Source organism: Taudactylus pleione, unplaced genomic scaffold (genome assembly GCF_031769625.1).
Source record: "Taudactylus pleione unplaced genomic scaffold, aTauple2 ptg000145l, whole genome shotgun sequence".
NCBI lineage: Eukaryota > Metazoa > Chordata > Amphibia > Anura > Myobatrachidae > Taudactylus > Taudactylus pleione.
In genome coordinates, this window is record NW_028284547.1 from 7,304,341 (window position 1) to 7,332,191 (window position 27,851).

At 39.3% G+C, this 27,851-nt stretch overlaps 2 pseudogenes; one reads left to right on the forward strand and one right to left on the reverse strand.

Annotated features, from left to right (window-relative positions):
• Positions 1-1,491: 1,491 nt before the first annotated feature.
• LOC148522675 (uncharacterized) overlaps positions 1,492-27,851 on the reverse strand; it is a 55,281-nt pseudogene continuing 28,921 nt past the window's right edge.
• LOC148522676 (U2 spliceosomal RNA) lies at positions 26,501-26,600 on the forward strand (annotated as a pseudogene).

Genomic DNA, 27,851 nt, shown 5'->3' on the forward strand with positions numbered 1-27,851 from the left:
AGGCTGCAGGAGATATAGCTTTCTGCAGCCTGGTCAGGTCCTGGCAGCTTGTGTGGCCAGGAAGTCTGCATGCACCCATTCATTTAAATGACACTCTTTCAGCACCAGAGAATTCTTCTATTTATATCTATCTGCACTTAATGGTCTGGGAAACCTTGTTTTCTCAGGCTGCAGTTAGAGGGTAACCTCTGATCCCGCCTATACCTATTTATTTTATATACTTTTACAATATAATGCAGAGTACTGATAATACAGTAGAAGGAAGGTACAGTATGGCAACAATATGAAGGTATAAGGGAAATAATAAGGAGGTATAAGAGAGATCAGAGAGGAGACCTGTAGGGTGATACAGGACAGCATGTAAGGTTCCTATAGAAATATCCAGAACACAAATCTCATAGGGCCAATTCAATTAGATGTGAGGTTTCTGAACTGTCATTGCAACAACATGTCATCTCTATCAATTACCCCCTCACAGCCCAATATCACCCTGGACTCTTAGATTTCTCTTCCCAGGGCTGAGGGTCTGCAAACAAAAATCCATGAGTCCTGTGTTACTGTGAGTGCGGCATATAGCTGCTCTTACTCATGGAAGAGAGAGTCACATGTAATTGAATAGACCACATAGCAGAATTCCCAGTACTGAGAGGAGCTGCTGGAAATCTTTATTGGATAAAATGTTCTTTCCTCATCTAGTCCCAGCACCTGCATGAGCAGAGCAGCTGTATATTATAGAGATCAGCTGTATCATCATCACTTGTACCAGCCCCAATGATTTTCTATCACATTTATATACCTAATTGTCACTTTCCTTACTATATTTTATATTTCACTGATATTTTATAATTTGAATAAAGTTATGTATTAAACCAGTGCACTTCACCAAGAAAATTATCTCTCTTGTTTGTTGTATACTATTGTTTTAGTTGTTATTAGTAGCTCTGCCCAGTGCACCTATTCCAGCCTAACACCCCTGTATTTCTGTGCAGGCCCATGGCATGTGCACTTGCAGAAGGGGGTGTGGCCTCATGCACTTGAAGTGACTTGCATGTTATACCCCCATTCACATTACACTGGGGTCTTGCCAAGGCAGCCCTCAGCCTCTCCGGGTACAGTGTGGATGACAAGAGCATTCGCACAACTGTCACCGCTGCTTGGTAACATGGTCAGAGCAGCTCTGCTATTTGTTTTCACCCTCTTAGATAGTGTCACCTGGTGCTCACCCCTAGTGATGCTTCTGGCACTGCTTTATGCAAATATAGTAAAAAGACATTTTAAAATAAATAATAATTTCAGACAAACTTGGGAGTTTCATCATACACATTGTTTATTACATTACACTGGTGCAGAGGATAAGATGTAGATATTTCTCCTCTCTTCAGTGTTTTACAATATTGATTTCTATAAAACACTTGTCACATTCAGAAAACAAAAATGTCCTCACATGTAAATATATTGAAGTGATAAAATTTAACTTACTTAAGAAACACATTATACATTTAGGTCTTTTAAATGTCTCCTCATGTGATTAATAAGTGATCTTTTACAACTAAAGCAGTAGTGACATTCACAGCATTTATATGGTTTCTCTCCTGTGTGAGTCCTCTAATGTATAACAAGATGTGACTTGCGGGAAAAACATTTGCTACATTCAGAACATTTAAACGGTTTCTCTCCTGTGTGACTCCTCTGATGTATAACAAGATGTGATTTATGGAAAAACATTGGCTGCATTCAGAACATGTAAATGGTTTCTCCCCTGTATGGCTCCTCTGATGTAGAACAAGATTTGGCTTTTGGGAAAAACATTGGCTGCACTCAGAACATGTATATGGTTTCTCTCCTGTTTGACTCCTCTGATGTGCAACAAGATGTGACTTTTGGGAAAAACACTTGCTGCACTCAGAACATGTAAATGGCTTCTCTCCTGTGTGAATCCTCTGATGTGAGATAAGAGTTGATTTATATATAAAGCTTTTGTCACACTCAGAGCACAGATGCGGTTTCTCTCCTGTGAAACTCATCATGTATTAGATGAGAAACAAATTAGCTATAAAATATTTTTCCTATCCAGAAAATGAAAATATGCTTTGTTTTGATCCTTTAGAAGAGTAAGAAGAAATAGCGTCTTTAGTTGGATTGATCAGAGAACAATATCCCTTTAACACTATATCTTCTAATAGTTTTCGTGGGGATCCTGCTCTTTATTTGTCCTGCAAGAAAAAAATATTATATTTAAAAGGATAAATGTTACCCAAGTAAAAAAACCTTTACAGTAATATTGTAAGTTTTTATATATAAAATTATATATATTTAAATACACTAACAAACATGACAGCTATTTACTCACCCCCTGCACTGACCTTACATGCTACTTATTCTGTCAGTTGATGCATTAGAACGGGCTAGATTATAGTTGGGCAGGATGGGGCCACACATAGGGGGCCCCCACACAGACACAAATATTGCCCTGGCCTGGCCCACTCTGCACCATCCCAGGATTGACTGACTCCCAGCAACATTTCAAATACAAAGACATCACCCTACTCACCTGCCAGTGCTAAGTCTGCTATGTCACCAATCTACTGGTTATACTGTTTTGGTTCATAGGTTAAACAAATCTGGACTATGCAGAATACCAATAATTGTTAATTTCATGAACCTATATATAAGAGAATGTGAAATACCAAGAATAGGATAAATACTACCTCTACATGTGAGTCTTACAGTCATAATTGGACTATATTGGTTTAAATGAAACAGCCTTTTATATGATGCAGAGATGCAGACTCTATACGCCTGCAAATTGTGAAACAGCTCCACCCAGTGACAGCACCTAGCATCAATTATGTCTCATTCTAATTGATGCTATCTATATTGTCACTTAGAAGGTGTTTATGTGGATCTTTCCTGTAAAAGGCTGTATTTTTTCAAGCATTAAAATAATTAGGAATAATACAGACACACCTTAACCAGAATAATGTTATTGCATTTTTAAAGATCACGGTAACAGTATGAAATCCTTGTGTTAGAATCAATAGTGTCAGAATTATTAAGCACCTATCATTATCTGACTTAAAATAAACTATATACAAGTGCCCATATGTTTATACATTAATAACTCCCTCATTAATTACTCAATAACGCCCTCATTAAGAGTTACCCCTTTTTATTTAAAGAGTGTTTTTCTTTGTTTGTTTGTCCTAATTACCTTATCTATTTAAAAGAAAATTAAATAGAAGGGATATTTTCACAATTAATTCTCTATGACTATGAGAGTGCCCCCAAAAGAGTTTTTCTCTCTATCACAATATGAATATACTGACTGTAGGGTCTACCACCAATCTAACAAAAATTGATTTTAGCGACTATATAAATTGTAGGCTTTAATACTATCACATAATCTAAATTTCTAACCATTGCAGATGACACTTTGTCTGTTTTTGCACAGTAATCTGTAATTTTCTATGGGCTCATTCCAATTACATGAAATGTACTCATGGGTGCAAGGCATCATGACAACGGGTGCTCCATGGGGTTTTGAGCAGAATTTTGCAAATATTGGCTTGGAGCGGGTCATGAGGGGTGCGAGGTGTTGTTGTTGGTGTTTTTAACACAGTAGTAAAGTAAACTTGTACCCTTCTCAATTTATTAGAGTGACCCTGATAGATGGCCTGTAGCTTAGGTACCCCTTTATATACACTAACCTGATGCACAGAGTAATATGTAAGATAATATGATGGAGCTGCCACCTAGATATCCCTATATATATATATATATATACTTATCTGATGCACAGAGTAATATGTAAGATACTAGGATGGAGCTGCCACCTAGATACCCATTTATATATAATAACCTGGTGCACAGAGTAATATGTTAGATAATATGATGGAGCTGCCACCTAGATACCCCTTTATATATACTAACCTGATGCACAGAGTAATATATGAGATGCTATGATGGAGCTGTCACCTAGATACCCCTTTATATATACTAACCTTGTGCACAGAGTAATATGTAAGATAAAATTGAAGAATCTGTCTCCTACATACCCCTTTATATATACTAAATAAATAGTAAAAAGTTAACTCACATCTTATGGGAGATGATTAAGTACAATAAATTAAAGCTATTGTTATGATTTTTATTTTAAAAATCAAACAAGAAATATTTTGAATTCTTTAATCCATACTAATAAAGAATAGTTAGTAATTTTACAAAATATAAGAATAAAAGAGATATAGTTTACATGCTACTACAATATGATAGAGAGGATGTACGTATATTGATTGACTGATCAATAGATCAATCGATCTATAGATAGATATATCCCTAAGTACTGACAAGAGATATATTAACCACTGGGTTCCACAGTGATCAGATTTCGGCCTTGACAATTTGGGTGGGGGGTGTGACCTAAATGCTGGAGGCATCCCATCTGAAAAAAATATGAAAAAAGATTTTCTGAGCACGGAACAGGGGGGTTTTTATGTACAATTATGGGACAACTGAATTATTTCTGGCTTCTACCATTTATGTGCCAGAATATAAGTGCCCAACAATAATATTGCTAATTTATTACGAAATTATATTATTCATTTTTTACATTAGTTCATGGTTATCTCACATCAGTCACCCAGAGGAAAATGTGAAATCATACAATATACAGTATAATATCTGGATATTTGAAATGTTTCATTTGCAATTCAATATTTGTTACTATATAATGAAAAATATAGTATATAAAGCTTAATGTATTGTACCACTTTAAAAATACAAATATTTTAACACTAACTAAATAACTATTGTTGAGGTGAAACTTTTTGAGTATTGACAACAAGACAACATCTACAAAATAATATCTATGTATGTATCAATATATTCTGATGTATAATGTAATTACCTTACTCTGGAAATTTTTCTGTTTGTCTCTTTATTAATCCTCCATCCATTCAGCTCTCCAACCAGCAACTAAACCAGCAACTTGTCCATCAGCTGTCAGTAGCCTGATACAACCCTTTTATAGTCATTCCCCCATCTCTCTCCAGTAGTTCCCATGATGACTAGTCAGAATTCTTATACCTAGAGGTGACATGTAAATTAGGGTAAAGTAAGATTTTTATATATTTATATAACAAAGTAGCTTCTCCTGCCTAGCTCCTTGTCTTGTAAATGAGGTGTAAATATTCCTAAAGTAATTTAATACATTGGGAAATTCGAATTATACCTTGGCAGGGGTAACACCTTGTATTCTAATTAGATCATAGCAGCCTCTGGCATCCTGTTATGTCACCACAGGGACCTTTTGTTTAGGAGTCACCTATTGTCTGGGCAGAGTTTCAGCAGAAAGATCTGTTCTACGTATCAGCAGGAACCTCACAATTATTCTGTAAATAATAACATCAATAGATATATGTATAGTATAAGTCAAAAGTTTGCACAAACTTGAATATTTAAGACATTGTGATATAAACACTTGATATGACTTTGAAATAGACAAATCTCAGGTGCACAACTCCAATTTATTGATAATATATCAATGGAATAAAATTGTGCAATCAATAGAGGTTTTTAGCATAATCTTTTGGAGTTGTGCACCTGAGATTTGTCTGTTTCTGTGCCTGCAATTAGTCTCACCCGGTAGCACCTCCCATTATATATATATATATATATATATATATATATATATTCAGAGTGTGCAGTCCAGGTATCTTTCCCATATACTCCATTTAATGTGCTTTATTGCACTTCTGAGGGAAAGGAGATGCCCTCATTCTGGACTAGCACCCTTCCTTATTGGTTTAAAAACATGGAGTCTGGTAATGTATATTCAGACTGGTATTAGGCACAATTCTACGTAAGTACTACAAGTTATATACTGTAGTGCAACTTTGGTTCATTTTTGGGGCATGGATCCCCCCTGGATTGCTTTGGTTGATCTGTTTCAGGGCACCACATTATAACACATTTTTCTTTTATAACACATTTTAACCCTTCACTGTTTGTTTATTATACATGTACTTCACTTTTGTATTTTCATTCTTTATATGCAGCTGTGGCTGTTCTTAACTATCTCTTTTACACTGCACTTTTCTTACTATGGCGGTGCCCTGGGGAATATTTAGTAATTTTACAAAATATAAGAGTAAAGAGATATAGTTTACATGCTACTACAATATGATAGAGACAATGTAAGTATATTGATTGACTAATCAATAGATCGATCAATCTAAAGATAGATATATCCCTAAGTACTGACAAGAGAAATATTAACCACTGGGTTCCAGAGTGATCAGATTCGGGCTTTGATACTTTGGGTGTGGGGGTGTGACCTAAATGCTGTAGCTGTCCCCTCAGAAAAAAATAAGAAAAAAGATTTGCTGAGAATGGAACAGGGGGTTGCTGTGTGCCCCTTATCCAGGAACAAATCCAGGGAGGGTGCAATCAGTTAGTTTGTTATACCCCACATCCAAACAGACAGGGGCGACTACTGTACCTAGCAGCAACAGCCTTCCTGCAGCAAAGAACAAATCAGCATGTGCTGGGCTGGGGAGGTAAAAGGGAAGAGGGGTGGTGGCAGACCCAGAACTTTCTAACAAGCCCGATTATGTGTATTTACTCAATCCCCCCTCTCGGCACCCCTGTATATAGATACACTATACACAAAGGATACATTAGCACTGATAGAGAATGTTTAGCTATGTTACTCATAGGATCCCACAATTTGGGGGTACATTTAAGTAATTGTTTAGCAAAAGAGTTGTATGTAAAATTATGGGACAACTGAATTATTTCTGGCTTCTACCATTTACGTTCCAGACTATAAGTGCCCAACATTATTTTTGCTTATTTATCACAAAATTATATTATTTATTTTTTATATTAGTTCATGTTTATCTAACATCAGTCACCCAGAGGAAAATGTGAAATCATAAAATATACACTGTAATATCTGGATATTTGAAATGTTTTATTTGCAATTCAATATTTGTTAATATATAATGAAAAATATAGTATATGAAGCTTATAGTACTGTAACACTTTAAATATAAAAATATTTTAACACTAACTATATTACTATTGTTTAGGTGAAACTTTTAATATAATACAAAATATCTATGTAATACAAAATAATATCTATGTATGTATCAATATATTCTGATGTATAATGTAATTACTTTACTCTGGAAATTCTTCTGTCTGTCTCTTTCTTAATCCTCCATCCGTCCAGCTCTCGAGGGCATGCTTGTTCCTGTAGTGCCATTAGTAGGACTTAGGGGTGACTCCAAGGTTAGCTGGCTCTCATTTATATATATGTTTAGGTATGTGCCATTATCATGTGGCCTTACATTTGGCAAATATATACCCTTGATTGTATGTCATTTTTGGGGATGAGTTTGTAGTGCGTTGCTCCTTGGGTTAGTGTGGCAGGACTGCTTTGGGGTGGCACACTATAACTCTATTTAGCATTTTCTTAATACTTATTTTTACTATTACTACTTTATTTAGCATTTTAATTACACCCTTCACCAGTGTATCACTCCCTAACACATAGCTTTTGATTTATTAATATTATTATTATTATTATTATTAACACTTACTAACACTTTTAGTCTTTCACTGGTGTGCTACCCTGGGGTGTCTGGCCTTTACTGGCTTTTTGGGGTTCCATGCCCCAGACTTTGACCTTAGAATTAGATACCTCCAGTAACAGAGACGACGTGACGTGGCCTGGAGGCTTACACATATTTTTGCAAACATATGCAACTAAGATCTTTGATTTATCTACCACCATGTAGTTTTTCATGTTTTATTGCTGATATCATTCTGAGTGCTGGGGGAAACCTTTTTTGTTTCTTACCTAGAGGTGACATGTAAATTAGGCTAAAATAACATATTTATATATTTATATATCAAAGTAGCATCTCGTGCCTAGCTCCTTGTATTGTAAATGAGGTGTAAATATTCCTAAATTAATTTAATTCAATGGGAAATTCGAAATGCATCTTGGCAGTAGGTAACACCTTGCATTGTAATTAGATCACAGCAGCCTCTGGCCTCCTGTTATGTCACCACAGGGTCCTTTTGTTTAGGAATCACCTATTATCTGGGAAGAGTTTTAGCAGAAAGATCTGTTCTATATATCAGCAGGAACCTCACAATTTATTTCTCTAAAAAAATAATATCAATAGATATATGTATAGTATAAGTCAAAAGTTTGAATAAACTTGAATATTGAAGACATTGTGATATACACAATTGATATAACTTTATTAGTTAAATAGTGAAGGTGTGTCTATGTAAAAATGTATTTCATTTATTTTTTCAAATGCACCCCAACAAGTTGATTTTATTTAGAACATGAGTAAAATTTATAGGTGGAAAACGTTGGGCCACAATGATTTAATCCAGTGATTCCCAAACTGTGTGCTGTGTCACCCTGGGGTGCTATAGGATACTTGCAGGGGTGGTTCAGCACCAAATCAAATTATTGATGGTCAATGTAATTTAAATATGTGGACAAACAAAAGTGCAAACCTATCCACCACCAAATAATTGAACCTAAAGATGACAGATCAGCACAATTTACTTCACTTTACTACTTACTTAATTTTTTTCTGTATTTCTATTTAACAAACTTTGGCTTAGGGGTGCCGTGAGAACAATGTTGATACTCTAGGGTGCCATGATTCAAAAAAGTTTGGGAACCACTAATTTAATCATTTATTTTGTTTGTTAAAGCCGAATGTCAATTAATAGTGCTATGAAAGGGTTTTTTGGGTATTAAATTTGTATAATACCATATATTCTTGATGTAGACGTCCATAATATTTCAAGTACAGCTCACTTTAGCACAGATGCTGTAGACAATCCATCATTATTTTAAAAGATTAAAGTTGGGCAATCTGAGAAATTGCAACAACTTTGAAAGTTTCATCAAGTTTCATCAAGTGCAGCTGCAAACTGCATAAAGCAATGTCATGGAACAAGTAGAGATAGAGCGGGTTTGGTTTCCAGAGATCCAAACCCACCCAAATTTAACAGAACCGAGTCGGATCCAATCAGGATTGGAGTTTCCCGCCTGACTTGGATCTCGAAACCGAGGCAAAATGATAGAGTCTGAAATCTCGCGGTTCGCGAGCTATCGTCTCTATGATCAATGTAGAATATAAGGGACCACGCAACGGGTGCCATTTCACTCCAGCTGTGCAGACTGAACAGGGAGGGTGGGTAGTGTAGGGCTGGGAGAGGTGCTGGTGCTGTCTGCTGTGTCCTGGGCTGGTGACTGCTGATCCATTCTGGGCTGGTGCTGTCACTGTGCTGTCTGTTGTGTCCACCTGGGCTGTTGCTGATCCATCTGGGCTGTCTGTGTTGTCTGCTGTGTCCTGGGCTGGTGTTTTTCATGTCTGCTGTGTCCATCTGGGCTGGTGCAGAAATGCAGATACATCTGAACTGGTGCTGTGTCCATCTGAGCCCAAGTTCTGGACTCAAAAAATAAAAATATATAGTAAAAAAAACTCAATCAAAGTGTCTTTTATATTATTCTGTGTGTGTGCGTGCGTGTTAGGCTTAACAGCAGTACCGCACAAGATCCAGCCATCAACACAAGTTGCAAGCTAGTGCTGGCCGACTCCAGTCGTGCTAAAAAAAAAATCAATCAAAGTGTTTTTTATATTTTTCTGTGTGTGTGCGTGCTTGTTTGGCTTAACCGCAGTACTGCACAAGATCCAGTAAGCAATGTAAGTTGCAACCTAGTGCTGCCCAACTCCAGTCATGATCAATCTGTACTCTGGGCCCAGATTCTGGAGCATAAAAAAATTTAAATCAATTGTCTTTTTTTTATAATAATTGTCTGTGTGTCTGTGCATGTTAGGCTTAGCCACACAAGATCTAGCAAGTTGGCAATGCAAGCTAGTGCTGCCTGACTCCAGTTGTGATCAATCTGTGCTCTGGGCCCAAGTTCTGGAGCATAAAAAAATTGAAATCAATTGTCTTTTTTTATCTTTAACTTTAACTGTCTGTGTGTGTGCATGTATCCAGCCAGCAACGCAACTTGCAACCTAGTGCTGCCCAACTCCAGTCGTGATTAATCTGTGCTCTAGGCCCAAATTCCGGAGCAAAAAATTAATAAAAATATATTGTCTTTTTTCGTCAAATTTTTTTTGTGTGCATGTCAGCCACACCTGGCTTTCACTGTCATCGATGAAGGTGCACAGGGGTGCTGTGCTCCTGTCTGTTGAGGGGCTGCTGCCCAAAATAAGAAATAAACAAATTTTATTGTGTGCATGTTAGCCACACCTGTCATTGGCGTAGCTACACAGGGGTGCTGTGCTACTGTTTGTCAAGGGGCTGCATGAATTTTGCAATGAAAACTTTTTTGGAAGTTTTTCGGTTACAAAAAGTTGTTTTTTTAATCTTAAACATAGCAGAAATATTATCCTAACAGCTTATAAAGTTTTATGCTCTAAACAACTAAAGCCTATATTTATTTACAAAACTGTATAGAGTAGACATCGTAAATTCTAAAACTGTTCTATTCAAAAACATTAACAAAAGTCAGAAGAGGCCTCAGAGAACATGAAAAAAGATGCTCTAGGTGCTGAACTTCAAGGGATTTCTCCATCATGTTCTGCAGTGTGGAAAGGTTTCATTCACATGTTTTCTATAAAGCAGTTCAAAGTTACAGCCTTCAAAGTACCTGGCTATAACACACACCTTTGCCAGGAATTACCAAATATTATTACAAGCAAAGGGTTCATCTGTCCGGAATCTGTCTGGGAATTCATGGATCGTATTTGGCCTGAATGCACTAAGACATCCAGTGATTCTGTCACTGTGTTCTGTAGCTGACTTTATTCCTACCTGAATCGCAAACTGAAATACGGAATAGTAAGCACAGACAACATGGAGGCCTTTGTTATTCTGCTGCCAGCATCCCAACCAATACCTCCCCGACTACACCCTCTGGGGAACCAGGTCTTGATAATGACGATCCCCATCTGTTGCTAAGCCTTCTTCTTCCAAACCATCCATCCTGGACTTCCTGTCCAAAAAGTGTGAGCAGGGTACAGAAAGAGGAGCTAGATGTCCCTGATGCCATTTTTTATCTTCTATAATAGATGATGTGGAGAGATAAGAGCTTCAGTTGTTGGAACAGGGGCTCCCACCTATTTGGCTTCCCTCCAGAGAACAGAGTTCTGTTCCTGAGGAAGTGTCTATGCCTGAGCTGATAGGTAGGTAGTCTCTGTCTGTTGGTAAACACCCTTCAGGAGATGGCAACCCAAAATAACAACAACTATAATAATGTGTCCACTGATGATAACCAGCCTGATCCCTTAACAGCAACATACCCCATATGGCAAACTCATAACATGACACCCAGTTTGCAGCCACCTCTTCCTTATGACACTAATCCAGTCACCATGGTTGATCAATCAGCCATGTGAGGTCCACCCAATTTTTGGCCTTCTACATTCTAACATTCACATATCTAAGAAGTGGACAGTGGGAGCAATGGCAATTTGAAGGCCACTAACTAACTCCCTGTACAGGCTGGGAAATTCTGTTACAGAACAGAAGGTTTGCAGAGGATTATTTAAGTCAATTGTTTATTTATTTTTGGAAAGCACGCTTTCTGGTCCCTGGGATGAAAAAAATCAACTCCCAGCAAGCAGGCATGGCGCTCAAGAAAGAATTCCCAAGAAAGACACAATGTAATACTTAAATCTTAAGTCTGAAATGTTGCATTTGCTGCTCTGTTCCACTTGCTCACAATATCTCATATGGTTAAGTGGACAGTGGGAATAATGGCAGTTTGAAGGCCACTAACTTACTATGTTTTTTATGTCCCTGTACAGGTTGGGAAATGCCTTTAGAGAAGATTTGCAAAGCATTATTTAAGTCAATTGTTTATTTATTTTTGGAAAGCATGCTTAATGGTCCCTTCTGGGATAAAAAAATCAACTCCCAGCAGCAGCAGCCATGCTGATGGATTATTCTGTGGCAGGGACAGATGTAAATGTACTGTATCACATTTTTTTGTAAATGCATCCTCCCCTCCCCTTCTTCCTCATAAATTTTCTTTGGAATCAAAAAACGAAACTAAATTTACTACCAATCAACCCTTCCTGTCCCTGCCCTACCTTCAACTACATACATTCTCCATCTCCCTCAGGCCTCTCTTGCATAATCAAAGTGTTTCCTGATGTGCCATGTTTGAAGATGAACTGCCATGTGTTTGTGCTACCCACTGCAGAGCTTAGCTTAGTCTGCCAGCTATCTTGGTGCAAATTTTGGAAAGGTGGTCAAAATTGACTTGAAATGAGTGGAAATAAATGTTATTGAGGTTATTAATACTGTAGGAACAAAAAACGCCCATTTTATGTGATTTTAGCTGTTTTTTTTTATTTTTTAAGAAAAAATCCAGATACAAAACCAAAACACGAAAACAAAACATGGAGGTGAGGTTTTGGCAAAACCAATCCAGATCCAAAACCAGGGAAGATCCAAAACCAAAACTAAAACACAGGGGTCGGCGCACATCTCTAGTAACAAGTTCCCATGAGAATCACCACAGCAGAAGCAGAAGATACATTTATTAGTTTCACCACCCTTAGAAATCACATATTCATGGCATCATAGATTATAGACCAAGCAAATGCTAAACTGATATCCTTTTTCCACCAAAAGCCTGGGTTTGTTTAAGGATTATGACCCAGTTTCCACTGCATCCTCATCCTGGGTTTTTCCCACGTCGCCTACATTTCAAATGAAAGATTGTAAGCCTAGCAAAATCAGTGGATGTCTTTAAAAATGACCTTTATTCAGATAATTTTTAATGACATTCACATTTAATTACATTTTTAATGAATCCTTTATTATTTATTAATTTTATTTCATTTGTATTATTTATTTAATTAAATTCTTACTATTATTATTTATTTTATTTACTATTTATTTAATTATTATATTTTATTACATTTTTAATGACATCCTGTATTTAGGCATCTCCTTTGATTTCTGGGTGATTACATCAGCAGCCAGCACCCTGAAAGGACCAATTAGTAGTTTATGCAATTACCTGGGTCAAAAAACCAAGGTGAGAGCTGTTTCCACTGCAGTGTTACCAGTTTTACCTGCTAAAACCCTGCTCAATAGCGGAGAACAAATCCTGGGTCAGTAGACATAGCTATTACCCTAGATTTTTAGGCTGTGGAAAAGGGGTATGACATCAAGCTGCAGACAGATCTCATCTTTAACTATTCGAAGGGTTATAAATCTGATTTTAATTTCTGCAAACAAAGTATTACTGTAGGACAGAAATAAGAAGAGACTTGCTTAGGCCAAGGTACACAGGCTGTGGTCATCAGACCAGCACATGAGTCCAAATTTATGTTTCCAACTGCCTCACCATCCCACTGCCAATCTTGTAAGGGATATTAGCCATTTTCATTTCTGTAACAAATCACCACATTAACCAGTAACTTTAACTGATGACTTAAATGAAGAGCTAAGATCTGCTTTGAGATTATCGACACTGTTTGGATTTGGAGTGCACTTTATGAAATTTTCACAAAAATATATTATTTAAATAAAAGAGGGTGGAACACTGCTACTACTGCCAGTGATAGTACTGGGAGGCTCCTGTTCCATACACTGATCTATGATTGACAACGGCATAAAGATACTCGATATTACATCAGGTGATTGCAAAATATGAAGGACAGTTCAAGTGCAATTTAAACACTGTCCACTAATATAGTGTTAAATCAAAATAATGCAACTGATTAATCTTTTTAAAAAATATTTTGGTTTTTGGGGTGTTCCTGACCAGTCACCCTGTGTTTATACTGATTCTATTAAATATGTGATACTGGTCACCACACACTAATTAATCACAATAGACATACAGCGATTCAGAGGTGGACGGAATTGCACAGCCGCACGCAAGCGGCTGTACAATTCTGTCCTTTTAAAATGCAAATGCAGAAGGATGTTCATTCAGCCAGGCTGCAGGTGATATAGCTTTCTGCAGCCTGGCCAGGTCCTGGCAGCTTGTGTGGCCAGGAAGTCTGCATGCACCCATTCATTTAAATGACACTCTTTCAGCACCAGAGAATTCTTCTATTTATATCTATCTGCACTTAAGGGTCTTTAAAGGGTTTTTTCTCTTTAGGCTCCCTTTATAGGGTAACCTCTGATCCCGCCTATACCTATTTATTTTATATACTGTTATGGGATACAGGGAATCAGTGGCTTAGTTGCACCATGTTACAATATAATGCAGAGTAATTATAATACAGAAGAAGGAAGGTACAGTAAGGCAGCAATAGGAAGGTGTGAGGGAAAGAATAAGGAGGGATAAGAGAGATCAGAGAGGAGACCTGTAGGGTGATACAGGGCAGCATGTAAGGTTCCTATAGAAATATCCAGAACACAAATCTCATAGGGCCGATTCAATTAGATGTGAGGTTTCTGAACTGTCATTGCAACAACATGTAATCTCTATCAATTACCCCATGACAGCCCCCTCACGGCCCAATCTCACCCTGGACTCTTAGATTTCTCTACCCAGGCCTGAGGGTCTGCAAACAAAAATCCATGAGTCCTGTATTACTGTGAGTGTGTTGTGTTAACTCTAGCTCTGGCAGCAGGCAGGGCACCGGAGCTAGAGAGGGCAACCTTGTGCGTGCGCCAAAGTCACGAGCGCATCTGAAAAGGGTGTGTGATCATAAAAAGGGGGCATGTCTATAAGTCGCATCCCCTTTTCGTTATACTTGGGGGCATGCCCGGCACTTATGGACATGCCGGGCAGCCCCCAAGCGCTGCAGAGAGGGAGAATAGATGCCAGGCGAATGTGCCCAGCATCTATTCTCTGGCAGTGACCGGGTCACCGCACATTTCTCCACCCATGGGACACTGCGTCCCACTGGTGAAGACGGCACCGCAGGCTGTGAGGGCAGGGCGCTTTTTGCCCTCCTTCTGGAGGGCAGAGTGCTTTTTGCCCTCCTGAAGGAGGGCAGGGTGCTGCACCCTGGTAAAACAGCCTAGCAGGAATGCTAAGTGTGAGCATATAGCTGCTCTTACTCGTGGAAGAGAGAGTAACATGGAATTGAATCAGCCACATAGCAGAACTCCCAGTACTGAGAGGAGCTGCTGGAAATCTTTACTGGATAAAATGTTCTTTCCTCATCTAGTCCCAGCCCCTGCATGAGCAAAGCAGCTGTATATTATAGAGATCAGCTGCATCATCATCACTTGTACCAGCCCTAATGATTTTTCTATCACATTTTTATACCTATTTGTCACTTTCCTTACAATATTTTATATTTCACTGATATTTTATAATTTGAATATTCTTCCATTTATCAAAATACAATAAGTAATGTATTAAATCAGTGCACTACACCTAGAAAATTCTCTCTTGTTTATTGTATACTATTGTATTAGTTGTTATTAATAGCACTGCCCAGTGCTCCTATTCCAGCCTGACACCCCTGTATCTATTTCTGTGCAGGCCCAAGGCATGTGCGCTTGCAGAAGGGGGCGTAGCCTCATGCATTTGAAGGTACTTGCATGTTATACCCCCATTCACATTACACTGGGGTCTTGCCAAGCAGCCCTCAGCCTCTCCGGGTACAGTGTGGATGACAAGACTATCACCACTGCTTGGTAACATCATCAGAGCAGCTCTGCTATTTGGTGTCATCCTCTCAGATGCCACTGGCACCGCTTTATGCCAATATAGTAAAAAATTACATTTTAAAATAAATAATAATTTCAGACAAATTTTGCGTTTCATCATACACATTGTTTATTACATTACACTGGTGCAGAGGATAAGATGTAGATATATTTCCTCTCCAGTCTTTTATAAGATTGATTTCTATAAAACACTTGTCACATTCAGAAAATAAAAATGTCCTCATATGTAAATATATTGAAGTGATACAATTTAATTTTCTTAAGAAACACATTATACATTTAGGGCATTAAAATGTCTCCTTATGTGATTAATAAGTGATCTATTACTACTAAACAGCATCAACATTCACAGCATTTATATGGTTTCTCTCCTGTGTGACTCCTCTGATGTATAACAAGATGTGACTTATTGGAAAAACATTTGCTGCATTCAGAGCATGTAAATGGTTTGTCTCCTGTGTGACTCCTCTGATGTCTAACAAGATGTGACTTATGGGAAAAACACTTGCTGCATTCAGAGCATGTAAATGGTTTCTCTCCTGTGTGACTCCTCTGATGTCTAACAAGATTTGATGAATTGGAAAAACACTTGCTACATCTAGAACATGAAAATGGTTTCTCTCCTGTGTGACTCCTCTGATGTGAAACACGATGTGACTTGCAGGAAAAACATTTGCTACATTCAGAACATTTAAAAGGTTTCTCTCCTGTGTGACTCATCTGATGTTTAACAATCTCTGAGTTTTGGGAAAAGCATTTGCTACATTCAGAACATTTAATTGGTTTCTTTCCTGTGTGACTCTTCTGATGTATAACAAGAGATGAGTTAATGGAAAAACACTTTCCACATTCAGAACATATAAATGGTTTCTCTCCTGTGTGACTCCTCTGATGTATAACTAGCTCTGATTTACAGGAAAAGCATTTGCTGCATTCAGAACATTTAAATGGTTTCTCTCCTGTGTGAATACTCTGATGTCTAACAAGAGATGAGTTAAGGGAAAAACACTTGCTGCATTCAGAACATGTAAATGGCTTCTCTCCTGTGTGACTCCTCTGATATAGAACAAGATTTGGCTTTTGGGAAAAACATTGGCTGCATTCAGAACATTTAAATGGTTCCTCTCCTGTGTGAATCCTCAGATGTATAACAAGATCTGACTTTTTGGAAAAACATTTGCTGCACTTAGAACATATAAATGGCTTCTCTTCAGTGTGACTCCTATGATGTAAAACAAAATGTGACTTACGGGAAAAACATTGGTTGCATTCAGAACATCTAAATGGTTTCTCTCCAGTGTGACTCCTCTGATGTAAAACAAGATGAGACTTACTGGAAAAACTTTGACTGCATTCAGAACATGTAAATGGTTTCTGTCCTGTGGGACTCCTCTGATGTTTAACAAGATCTGATGAATTGGAAAAACACTTGCTACATTCAGAACATGTAAATGGTTTCTCTCCAGTGTGACTCCTCTGATGTATAACAAGATGTGACTTACGAGAAAAGCATTGGCTGCATTCAGAACAGGTAAATGGTTTCTCTCCTGTGTGACTCCTCTGATGTATAACAAGATCTGACTTATGGGAAAAACACTTGCTGCATTCAGAGCATTTAAATGGTTTCTCTCCAGTGTGACTCCTCTTATGTAAAACAAGATGTGACTTATGGGAAAAACATTGGCTGCATTCAGAACATGTCAATAGTTTCTCTCCTGTGTGACTCCTCTGATGTGTGATAAGCTGTGATTTATATGTAAAGCATTTGTCACACTCAGAGCACAGATGCAGTTTCTCTACTGTGAGACTCATCATGTATTAGATGAGAAACAAATTAACTGTAAAAGATTTCTCCTATCCAGAAAATGAGAATAGAATTTGGGAATCCTTTAGAGGTGTAAAAAGAAATAATATCTTTAGTTGGCTTGATCAGAGAACAGTGTTCCTTTACCACTATGTTTTCTAATAGTCTTTGTGAGAATTCTGCTCTTTATTTGTCCTGCAAGAAAAAAGATTATATTTAAAATCATGAATGTTACACAAATAAGATCACTTTTACAGTAATAGTGTAATTTTATATATAGAACATGATATATATTTAAATAATCTAAAAAACATGACTTAGCTATTTATTCACACCCTGCACTGACCATAGATGGGTAACACATGCTACTGATCCTGTCACACCTACTGTCAGATGATGCACCAGCACAGGGCTGGATTATAGGTGGGGAGGATGGGGCCTCATATTGGGGCCCCCACACAGACACAAATATTGACCTGACCTGGCCCACTCCACAAAATCCCTGGATAGACTGACTCCCAGAAGCATTGCACAGAATTTTCAATTATGAAGGCATCCCCCTACTCTCCTGTCAGTGGTGAGTCAGCTATGTCAGCAATCTACTGGTTATACTGTTTTGGTTAATGAGTTTAACAAATCAGGACTATGCAGAATACCAATGATAGTTACCTGCATGAACCTATATATAACTAAAAAGATTATGAAATTCCAAAAAAAGCATAAATACTACCTCTACCTGTGAGTCTAAGAAATAAATTTACTAACAATCGAGATTGCTCAAGATGACAATCTCGGGTGATTTAGTCCTTTTTTTCCATCTCTCATATTTACTTTTGCCCATCTCAGGTGAGATGTCTCAATCAATTTCATTCAAATCAGGTGAGATAGCAAAATCAACTTAAATCACCATTGGGCCAATTTGGAAGTACTTTTCACCTAAAATATACATCTCTCAAATTTACCAAGAATCAAGATAAGCTGCGAGATTATTAGAAACATACACAAATCTAACCACATTGGCTGGAACTCACGTTGAACCAGCCAATGAGTGGCAGCTACATGTAAAGCGGCCGCTGATTGGCTAGCAGCCCATAAAAAATTACAGCTGATTTTGGTCAATTGTCATTTCGAGAGGCATAAGTATATGTAACAATGTATACTTGCCTCTGTTTGGCATGGTTTGGGTAAGTCGCTTTGTTGCTTTAACAAGACCCTGGATCCTATTGAGAGCAGCACCAGGATGTAGGTGAGTAAAGGATCGTATTTGCAGGTCCATACACATGGATTTCTACTTTGGACAAGTGGATGTAATGGCTGGTATCGGTAAGTATGTGTGATTGAAGTGTGTGTGTATTAAAATTGTACTATCAATGGTGTGTGTTGTGTCTTTATTTAACTATTTATTTTAAAGTGGAGATATGGGTGCTGGACACCAGTTTCACTTGTAGTTCCACAAGTGTAAAAGGGCAGGCATGCTGTCACTTGTAGTTCCACTGTAAAATACAATAGTTTCCTTCTATTTTACATGTATTACCCCCATACCCAATGCTCCAGTGGTGCGGGAATAGCCCTGGGCTTCAGACCAAACCTGGGGTGCTCAGGAGAGGGAAGACACCTTGTGGGGCCCCCATCACCCCTGAGATCCCTGGCTTGGCCTGACCAGCTTGGGGTGAGAATGCTTTGGCCCTGGAGAACCAGTAATTAGGGTCTCTTGGCTATGGCATTATACCCCGGATGGTTTGGGTCTGGTGCTGGTTTTAAATATAGGGTACTCCTATGCATTTTTCCCCCTATATTTAAAACCAGGACTGGTTCCTAAATTACAGTGGAACCCTACTCATTTTTTTCTTTCTGACAAGTCCTGGGGTGGTTAGGCTTTTGTGGGGGAACCTTCATAATTTTTTTAATTTAATTTAACCCGATTTTACAGGTAAAAGAATCAAGCAGTTTATACATATCTCACTGATATGTGCAAGCTGCTTGCTCGGGAGAGTTAGGCAGAGAGAAACTCTACAATCTCGGGTGTCTGCACCTGTAAAAATGACTGAAAATGGCCTCATTGGCCATTTTCCCATCATTTGCACATGCACCATACAGGGAAAATGGCCACGCAACCATTTTCTCAGTGACCTGTATATGCACTATAGACTCTGGGCACACTCTAGTGCCCACAGTGCCCACAGTCTATAAGTGTGGCGCTGGCCGCACACCGCTCAGTCCGCAGCTGGCCACCAGGCGGAGATGACAGGGCCCATGTCGGAGACTGCACATGGGTCCCATCCTCTCTAGAAATGCCCCTGATACAGACTCTATACACACAGCACAAGCATCAATTATATCTCATGCTATTTAGCATATTTTTATATATATATATATATATCTATATATATATATATATACACAAAGGAAATAATCAGCACTCACAAGATATATGAAAAAAGACTTATTTATATATGCAAAAGCAGGTTTTGAAATACCCATAGCAGCAAGATACAAAGGTTCAGTCCAGTCGACGTTTCGATCCCAATCCAGGATCTTTATCAAGACCACAACGACCATGCAGCAACAATTCCTGATGAACAACCAAGTGCAGGCTATACACCATCACCATGCTAGCCAGACTAAATACCCCAAACAATTAACACAAGGTGCCACCCCCAGCCGCACAGCTTGCTGGGTAGCAAAAATAGTACAACACAATAATTCCACTATATTCTTCAAATAGAGCCTCTCCCTTTAGGTAGAACGTTACTACCTGTATATAGATCGTACAGTGAGGTCAGCGCCATGTACACCAGCTCTAAAAGCACAATATTACTAGAAAACATGATAACCGGAAGTGACATGCGTTCCACAGCTGTGGAACGCATGCCAAAACCAGAAGTCACGTGTCCGGTCACCATAAGGAATCGAACAAACATCATAAAACTAAAGGAATGCGACCACCGGAAGTTGCATGCGCTCCACCACCGTGGAACACATGCCAGAACCGGAAGTCACATGTCTGGCCAACATTACCAATCAAAAGGCAATTTAGACTACATGCCACCATTAAAACACATAGTCAGTGTGTAGCAAAGCCTATATAGGCGCCATCTGCTGGATTACAAGCATATAACACATAAAAGGAAAGTTTACTCTTTTGAATATATTACTCATAAACTTGAAATATAATTAATCATTATGGGTAAATAGTATGGCTAGTTCTAAACACCAAGTGCATGTTAAAAAACCATAATACATCCACAATACTGTAAATAACAAAATTATAATATAGAAACTATACTAAAACAAACAAACAAATATTAGTATCTTCATGTGCAAGGTCAAAAAAATATATAATGAAAAATAAAAAATAAATAATAAAAAATAATGTATTACTTCAAAAAAATATTATAAGAGTTGGACTCGTTAAGTCCTCTGGGGGCCAATGTATCAAGGTAGAAAATCCATCTAGCTTCACATTTGTGCAAAGCTAATTCCCGATCACCACCCCTAGCTAGGGCTGGTATGTGGTCAATAAGCATACACTTGAGACTTGCCACAGAATGTCCCTGTTCAAGAAAGTGGATTGCCACTGGTTTGTCCGATTTTTTCTGCTCAAGCGCCATTCTAATCGTAGAGCGGTGGTTCGCCATTCGTTCGCGAAAGCATCTCTTTGTCATCCCAACGTAGTGGAGACCACATGGACAAATTAGCATATAAACCACAAAGTTCATCATGCAGTGTAATCGATGTTTGATCTTAATTCTTTTTCCACTATGTGGATGGGAAAAGGTACTGCCAGTCAGTAGTGATCTACAGGTAGTGCAATCCGCACATTTAAAGCATCCCATTCTCGTAGATGGAAACCAAGAAGCTGTAGTTGTTGCTGGTTTTAATGTGGGTCGCATAAGCATATCCCATAAATTGGGACCGCGTTTGTAGGCGCATATCGGTGGTCTTTTGCCAAGTGCACCCAAATCAGGGTCGGTTGCAATAATCGGCCAATGCTTGTTGACTATTTTTCTCGAATAATTCGATGTGGCATCAAACCTGCTGGAAAAAAGAATTCTGGTAGGGTCAATTTTAGAACCCCCAACAGACTTGCCGTCTGCGTGCCGTTTAATAGCCTTATGTAAACATCTCTGTATAGTTGTAGTAGAGTATCCCCTAGCCAAAAATCGTGTGGACATCTCATCAATTTGTACACTAGCCATAGAATCAGAAGAGTTATTCCTAAGTATCCGTAGAAATTGAGAGATCAGCAAATTCTCTTTTAGGTGGCTTGGATGTTAACTACTAGAGTGAAGAAGGGTGTTCCGATCAGTTTCCTTTCTGTATAGAGTAGTCCCAAGGACATTTCCTTCAAGAAACACTGTGACATCCAAAAAATTCATTGTCGTTGAATGAATACTACTAGTGAATTTAATGGGAGAAGCCAAACCATTGAGATAATGGACCATGTCCATGAACTGGGTTTCTGTACCTGACCAAATCATAATGAGGTAATCTATAAACCGTCTATAGAAAACTATATTTTCAACAAAATTTGGCAAGATATGTGTTTTGTTCATACCCCGTCATGTACAAGTTGGCATACGCCGGAGCAAGGTTTGACCCCATGGTGGTGCCAGTATTTTGTATATAAAAGCTACCGCCATACTGAAAATAGTTATTGGTCAGGACTAGTTCGGTGAGTTCAACCAGAAACTCAATCGGTGGGCCACAATGATCAATATTAATCAATGCCTGTCTAATAGCATGCAATCCACCTTCATGTGGGATTACAGTATATAGCGAAGCTACATCCAATGTGGCCAACCAAATTGGTCATGTAGGTAAACTCACTGATCTCAAATTTCTTAAAAAATCATCAGTGTCTCTTAAATAGCTAGGCATCTGTACTACCGCCACCTGGAGAAAAGAATCAATAAATTGAGCCACTGTCTGTAATGTTGAGTTGCGTGCGGAGATTCTCGGTCTCCCTTGTGGGTCTACCAGTTGCTTGTGGACCTTAGGAAGAGTGTAAAAAATAGGGCACACTGGATGTTCCACCACCAAGCAACTGGCAACACTAGCATCAATCCACCCCTGTTGGCATGCACGCTTAATAGTAGTATCAACTTTATTTTTGACCGAAAGTAGCGGGTTAACAGCAACTTTAGTGTAAGTAGAGGTATCATATAGTTGGTGTAATATTTCTTTATTATATGCAGTCCAATCCTGGACCACTGTTGCCCCGCCCTTGTCAGCCTGTCTCACAACTATGTTGTCATTTTTGATCAAAGACTTTAATGCCAATCTCTGAGCAGGGCTCAAATTATCGTATTTAGACTTACTAGTGGCGAGCGCCATATCCTGTTCGATGAGTCGCAAAAAAGTTTTGATACTAGCATTAGTGCTCGAAGGATCAAAGCTACTAGGAGATTTAAATAATTGGTCTGGCATGGAATTATTGTTATTCCCAAAAAACTCATGTAGCCTCATTTTTCTGCCAAGTTTATAGTGATCAACTGCAGAATCAAACCTATCATGTGCTAGTGTAGGTACAAACGAAAGGCCTAATGATAATACCTCTAACTCAGCATCAGACAACTCATAGCTAGAAAGATTAAATACTGTATCTAATACCGGCTGCCCCTGCCTCTCCTTCTTCTTGTGTCGCCCTCTCCTCGTAGGAAATCTAGACCTCCTCTGGTAGATCTGGTCACTCTGTCTAAAAAAGAACCACTGGGAGGCCTAGATTCACCAGGATTTCTTTGATTAGGGTCTATAGTTTCACCCTCTGAATGGGACTGAGATGATGAAGAATCGTAGAAGCGGGGTGTCCGTGTATATTTTATCTGGTGACGTCTAGATCTAATGCCACCCACCTCACTCTTTAGCCATTTATAGACCTGATGGTTAGCATAATCATAATTAACAGTACTTAATTTTTTCTTTTTGAAGGCTATTAGCTCTTGTTGGAAACCAATAATTTGTTCTGTAATTTTATCACTCCAGTTATTTGTTTTGTCTGCAGATAGTAGTGGAAGTGAGCTTTCATTAAACACGGCAATTTCTTGACGTATTTTAACCAATTCGGACCCCACCTCCTCAATGACTAAGACCATCAGGTCTAGTGAGCACTTATTAAGCACTCCGCACCATTTGGTGCAAAATGTTAGATTGTTATTGGCTAGGGTAGGTATGTTATTAACTCTAAAGCCTCTAGGGATCCTCTTATTTCTAAAGTAGTCAGATAAAAATTGACCATGTAATACAAGCTCAATTTCACGTTTCCTAAGCCTTAAGCCCCTATGAAATAAATCCTTAGGGGTTTCATCGGGAAGACAGAAAATTCAGAGTAATTAAACAATACCTTATCAGCATCATCATCAGTCAGTGAAATGACATTAGTCTCAATGGCACTAAACATAGCCTCATCAAGCTCACAACCCTGTCCCGATGCCATATTGCTACTCCCAATCTAATAACACACGTTATGTTCATAAAACAACAAACAACACAGAGACTACAAACAGATACCAACCCAGTTCATGGAGACAGGATCGACATACATTCCAAAGGCTAACCAAAACATAAGACCTTGCACATGAGAAAAAAAACAAAAAATTATATATCAAAACATGTTAAAAAATATTCTTTAGAAAGAATGTGATGCTGAAGTACGTCACTTGGCAGTTCAATGTTCCATATGTAAGATTAATTAAATGCATCCATAGTAAAACAAATAGGGTGCCAGACAAAAATCCAAACTTATATTGAAGACAGGATAAATTGTATATTCCAATGTGTCCACACTCCAGTATAGCAAAAATACAGGCGGGGTGCTCAATTTAAAGGCAGTTAAAGCTGTCCATTTATATACAGAGGAAATAATCGGCACTCACCAGATATATGAAAAAAGAATTATTTATATATGCAAAAGCAGGTTTTGAAATACCCATAGCAGCAAGATACAAAGGTTCAGTCCAGTCGACGTTTCGATCCCAATCCAGGATCTTTATCAAGACCACAACGACCATGCAGCAACAATTCCTGATGAACAAAAAAGTGCAGGATATACACCATCACCATGCTAGCCAGACTAAATACCCCAAACAATTAACACAAGGTGCCACCCCCAGCCGCACAGCCTGCTGGGTAGAAAAAATAGTACAACACAATAATTCCACTATATTCTTCAAATAGAGCCTCTCCCTTTAGGTAGAACGTTACTACCTGTATATAGATCGTACAATGAGGTCAGCACCATGTACACCAGCTCTAAAAGCACAATATTAATAGAAAACGCGATAACCGGAAGTGACATGCGTTCCACAGCCGTGGAACGCACGCCAAAACTGGAAGTCACGTGTCCGGTCACCATAAGGAATTGAACAAACATCTTAAAACTAAAGGAACGCGACCACCGGAAGTTGCATGCGCTCCACCACCATGGAACGCATGCCAGAACTGGAAGTCACATGTCCGGTCAACATTACCAATCAAAAGGCAATTTAGACTACATGCCACCATTAAAACACATAGTCAGGGTGTTACAAAGCCTATATAGGCACCATCTTCTGGATTACAAGCATATTACACATAAACAGGAAAGTTTACTCATTTGAATATATTACTCATAAACTTGAAATATAGTTAATCATTATGGGTAAATAGTATGGCTAGTACTAAATACCAAGTGCATGTTAAAAAACAATAATACATCCACAATACTGTAAATAACAAAATTATAATATAGAAACTATACTAAAACAAACAAACAAATATTAGTATCTTCATGTGCAAGGTCAAAAAAATATATAATGAAAAATAAAAAATAAATAATAAAAAATAATGTATTACTTCAAAAAAATATTATAAGAGTTGGACTCGTTAAGTCCTCTGGGGGCCAATGTATCAAGGTAGAAAATCCATCTACCTTCCCATTTGCACAAAGCTAATTCCCGATCACCACCCCTAGCTAGGGCTGGTATGTGGTCAATAAGCATACACTTGAGACTTGCCACAGAATGTCCCTGTTCAAGAAAGTGGATTGCCACTGGTTTGTCTGATTTTTTCTGCTCAAGCGCCATTCTAATCGTAGAGCGGTGGTTCGTCATTCGTTCGCGAAAGCATCTCTTTGTCATCCCAACGTAGTGGGGACCACACGGACAAATTAGCATATAAACCCCAAAGTTCATCATGCAGTGTAATCGATGTTTGATCTTAATTCTTTTTCCACTATGTGGATGGGAAAAGGTACTGCCAGTCAGTAGTGATCTACAGGTAGTGCAATCCGCACATTTAAAGCATCCCATTCTCGTAGATGGAAACCAAGAAGCTGTAGTTGTTGCTGGTTTTAATGTGGGTCGCATAAGCATATCCCGTAAATTGGGACCGCGTTTGTAGGTGCATATCGGTGGGCTTTTGCCAAGTGCAACCAAATCTGGGTCGGTTGCAATAATCGGCCAATGCTTGTTGACTATTTTTCTCGAATAATTCGATGTGGCATCAAACCTGCTGGAAAAAAGAATTCTGGTAGGGTCAATTTTAGAACCCCCAACAGACTTGCCGTCTGTGTGCCGTTTAATAGCCTTATGTAAACATCTCTGTATAGTTGTAGTAGAGTATTTTGTTGAAAATATAGTATTCTATAGACGGTTTATAGATGACCTCTTTATGATTTGGTCAGGTATAGAAACCCAGTTCATGGACATGGTCCATTATCTCAATGGTTTGGCTTCTCCCATTAAATTCAATAGTAGTATTCATTCAACGACAATTAATTTTTTGGATGTCACGGTGTTTCTTGAAGGAAATGTCCTTGGGACTACTCTATACAGAAAGGACACTGATCGGAACACCCTTCTTCACTCTAGTAGTCAACATCCAAGCCACCTAAAAGAGAATTTGCCGATCTCTCAATTTCTACGGATACTTAGGAATAACTCTTCTGATTCTATGGCTAGTGTACAAATTGATGAGCTGTCCGCATGATTTTTGTCAAGGGGATATTTGATCGCTTCTAAGCCTTTTGGCTAAGATCAAGTGTAGTATCTGTTCTTATCAGTGCTGACTGACAGGACTTTGACTACACTCGGGATCCAGAGGACCTGCTGCTGCATTTTTTCTTGACCTGCACCGGCCGAGGAAGCTGAACGAGGACTGCTGGAAGGAAGAAGGATTTTCGACCTGCCGAGGGTGAGACTAGCCTGCTCTGCCCTCTGGAGAAGCGACTGCCGATCTCTGACCAGCGTCCCCCAGACTGCCGACTGTGACGAGGAAGGACTACAAGTAGCAGAGGGTCAGACTTGTTTGCTCTGCCCTCTGTGAAGCCAACCTCCGACCAGCAACGACCAGACCCTACGATGAGGAAGGACTTCGACCAGCATTGGGCTAGACTTGTTTGCTCTGCCCTCTGCGAAGCTGTCTCCCGATCTCCAACCAGCGGCGACCAGACCCTGCGACCGCGATGAGGAAGGACTTCGACTGGCATTGGGTTAGACTTGTTTGCTCTGCCCTCTGCAAAAGCGACTTCTGACTTCCGACCGCCACAGGCCCTTCTCCAGCCCAACTTCAACCCCGGGCAAGAAGCAGGAGAGATGGCCTCAGCTGCCCCAACCCTGGTGCCAGCTCCAGCCTCCGCTCCAGCCACCTCTGCAAGGAAGAAGACGGGAAAGAAGGGACCGAAGCAGGCCAAAGCTCTGCCCGACCAGGTCCCATCCACCGCCCCACCAGCAACAGCCCCTGGGAAACCCAGCCAGACCCAGCCCAAGGGTACCCCAGCCTTGGAGCCCTGGATGAGGCAGACCGTGGTCATGAAGCTGAAGGAAGTGGAGGGAAAGATGCCGGACATGACAACGGAGACCTTCGGCAAGAAGATGATCCTTGAACAGGGGTTCTCGACTGCTGAAACCCTCAGCATACAGAATTACATCAAGGGCATCTTCTATGTGACATTTGCCTCCATTGCAATCTGCAAGAGGTACTGGGAAGCGGTGAAAGCGGCGAAGCCTGAATCCCCTTTCTCTCGCTTTGTGGGCAATTGCCCTATTCAAAGAGAGGAGAGGCGTGTGATGGTTTCAAAGCGGAACCCACACACACCTGGCAAGGACATCGCCACCTTCCTGGGCCGTTTCTGCACGGTGATCAAGGACCCCTCCAAGATCCTGGACAGGAATGGCTTCTGGACAGGCAAGTGGGCTGTCATTGTCAGGCTACAAAAGGACAACTGGAGCCCCGATGGAGTTGTGCACATGCCACAGTTCTTCTCCCTGGGCGCATCTGCTGGATTTCTCAGTTATCCTGACCAGCCGCGGATCTGCAAGACCTGCGGTGGGAAGGACCACATTGGGAGAGACTGCAAGGT